The following is a 9,987-nucleotide window of genomic DNA, read 5'->3' on the forward strand; positions in this document are numbered from 1 at the left end:
TTTGCATGGTTTTCTTTATATTTTTTGTGTACTAAAGAGTTAGCTGCTGTGTTTTGGAAATTTGATTTCACACATTTGTGTTTCTTGTGATCTAGCATTTATTACAGAATGTGGATCGTCTTTTGACCAATTTAGGTTTGCACTTGATTGTGGTTTGGTTCTATTTAATCATTTTTTCATTTGATGACTATGGTTTGAAATCATATACATCTACATGTATGTCCTTTGAGAAGCTGGAGTTGAATTGAGCTTTGATGAATGCTTGTGACTGCTGGTCAAACACACTTTTGACATCAGTCAAGCCTTTACAAAAAAGAAAATCAGAGTTTCATTCTTAACTTTGTATTAGCTCTTGGAAAGCGATATTTGTCTTTGTAGAATCTTTTATATTTTTTGCACCCATAATTCATACAATAAGATTCGTCTTTCAACATGAAACCCCTAAATATCTCTCTCTCACACACACACATACTTTTATTATTTAAATTTTATTTGATGGGAATTTACTGTACGAACTGCTTAAAACATGAATAATACTGTAGATATATTCGGTGGATGAAGAATTGATGGCTCATTCATTGAAATACAGAATGTATCTATAGGCCTATGTATGTTGAAAAGTTGAAGCTTTTTCTTCAGATAAACGTTACTTGAGAGTGGCATAACGTACACTGAAAGAAGGCGAACCTTGACACTAGAATGATTTGGGTTAGTGAGCTTGTAGTCATACTTAATCAGTGAATCAAAATGTAATCTACAGAGAGAGAGAGAGAGAGGTGACTTGGAATTATAAATATATTGTTACCCCGTCACCTCTATAGCCCAGATGATCCAGGACCTTATGTCGTTTTTTGTTGATACGATCCCATTGATACAGTTCATCTTTATCCAGTAACCCAACGTCAGTACCATGGGATTGCCTTGGTTTGCCTAATGGATGTTCTAGCTGTGAACTGTACAAACAGTACCTTAAACTTGGTGTTGCATTGCTCTTCTTCAAGGTGATGGTTGGTTTTAAGCCTGCATCATCATACCTGCTCTATTTGGATTCATTCACAGATGAAGACATTGTTTAAGCATGATTGGAATAGTTGGAAATGTCTCACATTGACAGGAGTGCAGCTCAATGTACAATGTTGCATGAAAGAGGAAATAATCCAGTTGCCTAGCCCTAGATTAATGATGATTGATGATCCTTTATAACCCAAAAGCATGGCACATAACTGGTTCTACTGAGCAAAGTTCAGCTTTTTGATACAAATGTTTTGCATGGGACCAACAGACTTTGTGCAACTAATTAAAGTTATGTAGTATATATTTACAATAAACTCATGATGAATCAACAAATTGGTCTATACTGTTACTTGTAATTAAGGCCTTCATAGTCCTGGATATGGGGGCAGATGATAATATTGGCCAGTAGAAAAAACATTGATTATAATTATTACTAACTTTCAACAACAAACATTACTTTGACAGGTTCAGTAGCAGGGAAAATACATCAGCATGATTTTGAACTACCTTTTATTTCCAGTGATTACAGAACTGCTTATGTCTCAAACCTGTGGTAGTTATCACACAGGCACCCATAAGAGCAGATGATTCAACATCTGTTGTTTGTGTATGCATATCTGTGAGCATAATATGCATGATTCCATTTCAATTTCTCATCTCAATGTGATCCACGTTTTGTAATGAGATGCAGGTACCAAAGGTGATTGAGTTACCATTACCAACAGAGATATTTAAATATCCCAGTTCATCATTCAGCTTATTTCTCACTATAGTGTTGACCTGACTATAAACGTGTCTCAACCCAAATGATCATAGATGGAGATCCACTGTTTCCGCCTTTCTGATACAGTATACTTCTGTAGTGAAACTTGATGCTCAAGGTGCTGGACCTATATCAATGTGTTGCATGACCACTTGGGGGCAGCAGTGGACCAGTGGCTCAGGAGAGCGACTGGAAATTTCCCCGGTTGATCCAAGGTTATGTAAAGAAGGACAAGATAACCATGTCACATTATTGGTCCCAGCAATTCCATTTGGCAGATTCGTCACTAGCCTGAAGTTGGACAGAATGCAATTGAAGTCAATGTGTCCGTCCATCAGGTTCTGAAAGTTTCCTACACTCGTTTCCGATGCTGCATGTAAGGCCTTTTAGGGGGTATGGAAGACGGGGGCGGAGGCTATGGGGGCGCTAACTGCTTGGTAATATGGGGGTGGCTTTTACAGATAAGAAAGTTCTACTTCGAAGATGGGGACGCTTTGGGCGCAGGGGTGTGTGTTCTCTCCTCCGTGTCATCAGCGGCCATACCAAGCCAAGGGCCTTTATGTGTGGAGTTTGCATGTTCTCGCCGTGTCGCCTAGGGTAGGAACCCTCACAAACACATGCAGTAATCCTGGTCTCTATATTGCCTCCCCCTGGTCAGCCAGGGAACCTGATGGAGGGGAAAATAACTAGTTACTTTGAACATGTTATTCAACGCTACTTCCTACTGGGGAAACTAGAGGTGATAAGAAGCGGCCTGCTCACTCATCATGCATTAGAGGAAGCATGAGCTCAGTTCGGGGCTCTCCTCATGTTGGCAGAGGGAGAGTAGCTCCCAGGGTTACAGTTTAGGCAATTGGCCGCAGGTGAAAAATGGGTTACAACTGTGAGTTTCTTTTTCTTTTTTTGATGATGAGGAGTATGGGGGTTGGGCAAGAGTGTGTGGAGTGGTGGGGCAGGGGTTCTCAATCTTTTTTGGCTGGGGACCTGCAGAAATGCTTTGGCCATGTCTCGCGACCCCCTCCACACCCCCAATGTTCATATGGGGGGTGAGTGGTGTGGCCCACACCACTCACTCATCTGAAATTGGCCAATGTGGGACCATGTCAAGGGGGTCCTTGACATGGAAATGTTTGGCAACCACTGACTTTTCACTGAGAAAGGTTTGTGAAAAAAGTTTGTGCAATGCAAAGGAGATTGTCGCTATTCGATTGGCCATGAATGTTGTCAAACAATAGCTTTATGCATATCTTTTATTTACACACAGTGTTAGCCATGAAATGCAAAAGCACACACTACCGTTGAAGGCAAGTTATTAATGATATTCCACTGTGACTGTCAAGCTGTGAACTGTATCAACATCTTTATGGATTGTTTTGAATCGCCTGGCTGTTGATACATGTTTATGACTGTGGGGAAGCATGCAGCCAAAACAGTAATCCCCATGTAGAAAACTATATTGCAATTATTTCTTAATATGCTATCCTATAGAAGAAGAAGAAAAAAAAAACATTAAAATGCAATAAGAAGAAATGGCAAGGCCATTTTTATAGCCTTGCCCTTATGTTTTAAATGTTCCTTATGTTTTAAATGTTCCTGTTTTATTAGATGTTTTTATTGGTGTGTTGTTTCTTCTGCTTTTATTTTGCTGTAGCACTTTGAGATTCCATGGAATGTAAAGTGCGTTATAAATAAAATCCATTATTATTATTATTATTATTATGTTGAGTGTGAAAGGGTTTTATTTTTAGGGTCCAACATGTATTTTTAAATGAATTAATATAAAGTTGAAGCACATAGACTCCTGGCCTTGCTCTGAGTCTGGACTTTATGAATTGACACATTCTGTGGGTATCTGCCTGTAATCTACCTTTCTGTATTGTGGTTTTATGAAACAGATGTCGCCTGTCTTGTGTGGCCTCACCAGCCTTGTCCTGGGGTGCATACTTAGTTTAGACTAGTCATTGGTTAGACATGGGTTAAGGTTAGGTTTAGGTGTGCTGCCCCGTGTGAGGTTAGGTTTAGGGTGAGGGTTTGAGATAGGTTGTAGTTGTAGGACTAATGACTGGTCTAACCAATGACTAGTCTAAACCAAGTACTGTCTAAACTCACCTGCCAATATGCATGTTTCTCTGTTCTGTACCCTATCCCAGTGGTTACCAAAAATCAAGAAGCCCCCTAATTTATATACATGACCGAAGACCCCGCCATCTGAAAAGTTTTTGTGTTTAACATTTTCACAATTATTCAAAATCTTTCATAATTCTTCTACATTGATTGATTGATTGATTGATGAATTTATTAACAGATTGGAGAATTACAGTACATTTCAAGCACAACTCAAAACAAAACTGTTAACTGTGGACGACACCATAAAGCATTACTCTTGTTTACAATAGGGCCCACCATGTCCAATTCATCATAACAATTAGAGACGTACAAATATACTCTATATAGCAAAAAAATCACACCCGTGTGAACTGAGTGGTGTAAGGTCTTATATAGCCTGTCTGACGTAATGAAAGCATGTCTGACGTAATGAAATCATGTCTGACGTAATGAAATCACACCCGGGTGAACAGGGTGAACATAGCAACCATGCTCATTTTTTCTGCACAGACTAACAAAGCCAGTTGTAGGAGTGGTTTACACCACTCAAAAAACAGGGCGTTCCACAGTTTGGTGGCATAGGCGCGAAAATAATAAGAGTCCCTTGTTTGTGCCGAATCTGGGTTGCACATGGTTAGTTGCGCTCCCTCTGGTATTATGGGTGTGGACTTCGTTGACATTAAGGAAGTATTTAGCCAGGTACATGGGTATCTTGGTGCTGTATTGAATCTTGTGGACCAGACCCATTGCAAGATACATGTCTCGACAATAGCAGATATGTAATCTCACAAACTCAAACCACCACGTGCTTCTGGTTGGTCTGCCACGTATTCTCACCACAGAGCAGCAGAAAAAAGTTGAAAGTTTCTTAACTTTTGCTGGCTCCACCTCCTTGCTGCAGCAGCGAAAGTTGTTCCGGGTACTTTTGCGTTGCCAAAGTGGTAAACTAAATACCTTTGCAAGTTGGTTATTTTGTACAGAGGGGTCTGAAGCCTACTGTACATAGACCTATACATGTATTGACTCTTCACTGCATAGAATCAGAATCAGCTTTTTTGTTACATCACAGGTTAAAATCGTTATTCCATAGGGAAAAAAAGGGAAGTATAGAAAAACTATTTACACAATAGTACCTGGCAAGTATATCCTAGCTAGCCCTAGTCTAATCTTTAAAACCGAAGGCTAATAATATCCCCTTTACAGCTCTACATTAACTATTATGTTTACAAGTAGACTATACTTAAAATTAAGAATTGTGGATCTACAAGCTCACAACCAGCTAAAAAACAAGCTCACAACCTTGAAGCACGATGAGCTATTTTTGGTGCGTGATACGTTGCACAACCAAGTATAAATAAGGCATTTATACTTAGACATTATAAATATAAATCAGGTATTTACTTTTCCACAACTTCTGAGGTTTAGTCAATGCAATATCTTTCACAATTCATTATATAATGTAATGTATGCTTAACAACAGACTGTGACCTTATTCCATTCGTTCGCATATGACAAGACAAAGAGCATCTATTAAGAGTCAGAAACGTCAAATTAAACGTACAAGCTTCACTGTGGTTTGCAGGTGGTCCACAGGTGTGGAATGTGCTTGATTGCACTATAAATTTTTCATTATCTGTGTTTTCTAAAAAGTGTCTAAGGCTGCACTTGCTTCTAAAATATGATTAAACTTCAATACCCAATTTGGCTGCATGGGGACTTATTTTGCACTTTACGCCATCCATTTAAATTCCTCCAGACTTGACTATTGCAATGCACTTTATTCAGGTATCAGTAAGCGAAATATTCAAAGACGGCAACTGATACAGGACACAGCTGCCAGGCTCCTGACTCACCAACTGATACAGGACACAGCTGCCAGGCTCCTGACTCACCAACTGATACAGGACACAGCTGCCAGGCTCCTGACTCACCAACTGATACAGGACACAGCTGCCAGGCTCCTGACTCACCAACTGATACAGGACACAGCTGCCAGGCTCCTGACTCACCAACTGATACAGGACACAGCTGCCAGGCTCCTGACTCACCAAAAGAGAAGTGAGCACATTACACCAGTCCCTGCGGCCCTTCACTTGTTACTCATGAGTTTTCGAAAGATTTTACTGCTTATTTTTGAGGGGCACTAGCCCCTCCTATATATAGGTTTAATGTTTGTCTTTAGTTCAATGTTTGTTTTGTAAACGCCATTGACAATGAAGGGGAAATAATGTGCCTCATTACGTCATATTGTCTCTTTATAATGTTTGTGTTGGCACCGTTTGTTTTACATCAACATTACATCACCATAATCAACATGAGTTAGACTTTAATATATTAGCGCCCCTCACTTCACACAGGTGTGATTTTTAAAGCCCTAAATGGTCAGGCTCCTGCTTATATCTGTGATCTTTTAATTCCCTATAAGCCAGGCCGCTGCCTGAGATCATCCAGCACCAGCAGGGCCCTATAGACGGTTCCAAAGTCTGGCCTTGTCACTAAGGGCGACAAGGCTTTTGCCCCTCGGGCCCCTCGGCTGTGCAACCCATTGCCTGGGGACCTCAGGCAGGCAAACTCAGTGTCCTCTTTCAAATCTCTTCTAAAAACTCACCTCTGTCGCACTGCTTTTTGAGGGGCGCTAGCCGCTCCTATGCCCAGCTTTATGGGTCTGTGTGAACACAAACTATAGCCCCTATACTGCTGTGTTTGGGCCCCTATTCTCATGTGTCAGATAGCTTATCAGGGTGTCCCATTTCCTAATATCTCCAGTATGTCTCATATGATCGTGCTTGTATTTAACTGTTTTGTTGAAATAAACTGAACTGAACCTTTGGCATTTCGAAATAGCTCCAATTCAGTCCCCTAAACTGCTTTATGTCAACTGCAGATTCTGATTGTCCATTTTTTGCTCATAAACAAAGAGAGAAGTAGCAGTAAAGTACTGTTCAGCAGACTATTTTAAATTGATCTACAGACGTAGGAAAAGTTTACTCTAGGTAGAAGAACTCCACACAACATTGCGTTTAAAAATTACAGCACTTTATTTTGTATTTTGAGGTACATTGTTGTATTTGAACTGAAATGTTGTGACATTTGCTCCAAATAAAATGCTCCAAATAAAAATGCTCCAAATGCTCCAAATACAAATACTTAAAATACCGTTAAATACTTAAAATGTGTTGAATGAATGTGCTGTGCATATATTGCACACATTGTTCCGACTCCTACCACTTTAGTTTCAAGGCGACCTGCGGCCACCTTGACTGAGAAATTCACTTGAACATGGCATTCATTCATCATGCATTTTATATCATATTAATTTGTTCTTTGGTAAGACTAAACTGTTGGTGTTTGGTGACGTGTTTGGAAACATGCAGGAAGGTATTCAGCGGATGTGGTTTTTACTTATATATCCCATGATTCCTAATCTTTGGACAAATGTGTGGTGTTTGTACATGTGGTGGTCTGGTGTTTGTTCTTGATAGTTGATTCATTGACCAATGACCACATACTTAAACATCCTGCATCATTCCTCCTCTAAGCCTCTCCTTCCTGTCTCTAGACTCTGCAGTCTTTAGCCAAAACCTCTTCAACATCTTTTTAACAAGGGTACTACATGCCAAGAGTTTAGGGTTGGTTTAGCTCAAAGGCTGTGCTTCAAACGCCATCTTATATTTTGTGTTTTATTTTGGATCAGGACACTTGAAACTGTGGACTTTTAGGAGCTCTTAAGGGCTAGGCGGCAGTCACTCTCTTTTCCCATCTAACAATGCATGCATCTAAAATGCAAAGTCAATGTTATGCGAAGACCTGCACCCTGGTACAATAAAAGTTATCTGTTGTTTTACGTAGAAACATAAATCAAGAGTGTTATCAAGCCATTTATAATCAGGACAATGAGGCCAATGAAGATAATAATGAATCCTTTTGACAGGGAGCCTGGGCAGAGTCGAAGTGCAGGTGTAATTAAAGTAAACAATCAGCCTTCATTTTCAGGGCTTTAGCTGTCAGAGTGTGAACCTGGCTCACAATGCTGTGTTATGCGGATCATGAAGGTGTAATTGATGGTATGTGATAAATTGTGAGTGGCAGGTGCACTCAAAGCTGTAATCTAATCAGGAAGGAGCTGTGATGCTGACCTCTTCTGTAAGAATCTCGGATGGAATTTGCCACAGCTCAGCTGAAATATGAAACACAGAGTTCTCTTCTTCTATTCGTTCAGTCTGATAAAATGTTAAACTTATTTTAGGTGACATGATATTGATGTATGGGAATGCACTACACATACCCAACTTGTTAAAGAATATATATATAGTAGAGGTCTACTGGCAGTGTGCACAAGAAATTAATTTGACGCTGACCGGTCGAGTGATTTGTGAGATTAGCCCCAGACACACAGATTGACCTTCTTACAGATGGCTAGACTCCAGTGGTTTGCAAGATTAGCTCAGACACACACAGACATACAATACAGTACAATACAGACAGACAGACAGACAGACAGACAGACAGACAGACAGACAGGCAGGCAGGCAGGCAGGCAGGCAGGCAGGCAGGCAGACAGACAGACAGACAGACAGACAGACAGACAGACAGACAGACAGACAGACAGGCAGGCAGGCAGGCAGACAGGCAGACAGACAGACAGACAGACAGACAGACAGACAGACAGCATCTTATAGCTTGACTCCTCTGCAGAGCCATGTCATAAAAATACATTAATTTGTACTAAATTAGTGCTATAAATCATTTTGCAAGAATCGAGGTCTCATTTCTTTTAAAACAGGCCAACTCATTTATGTGCTTCCCTTCCTGTTTAAAACTGACTCATTGTTAATGTCTGATGATGCAGACTAGGTGATAAAGACCCACAGACCCGCGTCTGGCTTGTTTCAGTACGACTTCCTTTCCATTAACAACATAAGATTTCACTTCCCTAACTCACTAACCTTTGCAAAAACAACACAAGAGTTCAACCTCACTCACTAACTCATTAACCCTTTCATTAACAACACAAGAGTTCAACCTCACAAGAGTTCAACCTCACTCACTAACTCAGTAACCCTTTCATTAACAAGACAAGAGTTCAACCTCACTCACTAACTCATTAACCCTTTCATTAACAACACAAGAGTTCAACCTCACTCACTAACTCATTAACCCTTTCATTAACAACACAAGAGTTTAACCTCACTCCATAACTCATTAACCCTTTCATTAACAACATCCTCACTCCCTAACTTACTAACCCTTGCATTAACAACATGAGCGTTCAACCTCACTCACTAATCCTTTCATAAATAAAACTACATGAAACCTTGCGTTTTTGTGACCTAACCCACAATCCTTGACACCTCAAGTCCCCGTCACTCGATCACCCCAGGCAAGCCCCCAGGTCATCGTGACATCAGCCCCCTGGTCACCCCAGACAAGCCCCCAGGTGCCCAGATCATCGTGACACACGTGACATCAGCCCCCATATATGCTGCCCAGGTCATTGTGACATCACGTGGCATCATCAGGGATGGATATACAGTAAATGTGACCTGCTGTCACAGTTAAGCCCATATATGGAGATCCCTGATGTCATCAATTTATGGCCAGCAACTCATCTGACCTCAAACCTCAAACCCTTAGATCTCCATATGTATGTCAGAAGTTAACTTGTTCTGACATTCCATATGTTGATCCTTCCCCATCCATCATTCCTCTTCGATGTCTCCCTTTTGACTTATACCTGTCCATTCAAACTCTAGAATTAAGGCCTGGCCCGGCCCGGCCTGGGCCCTCATCAAACCCTGTACACTCAAGAGAATGTCCCCGCTACCACCCTTAGATTTCCATATACTGTATGGAGCTGACCTGTTCTGACATTCCATATGTTGATCTGACCTCATCAAACCCTGTACACTCAAGACATGCTCCTTATATGGGAAGTACAGAATTCATTCCATGTTGATCTGACCCCCCATGCCAAAGCGCCAGCGCTCGCCCAGCAGTCTGCCGTCAACGAGGCGGATACGTGCAAAGGGCGAGGTCACTTCTCGCCCTCAGGTGTCTTACTGGTAATAAGTGTCACTTTCAGTTTGACCAAGTGCAGCGGGTTG

This window comes from Electrona antarctica (genome assembly GCF_951216825.1).
Source record: "Electrona antarctica genome assembly, chromosome: 13".
In the NCBI taxonomy this organism is placed as follows: Eukaryota; Metazoa; Chordata; class Actinopteri; order Myctophiformes; family Myctophidae; genus Electrona; species Electrona antarctica.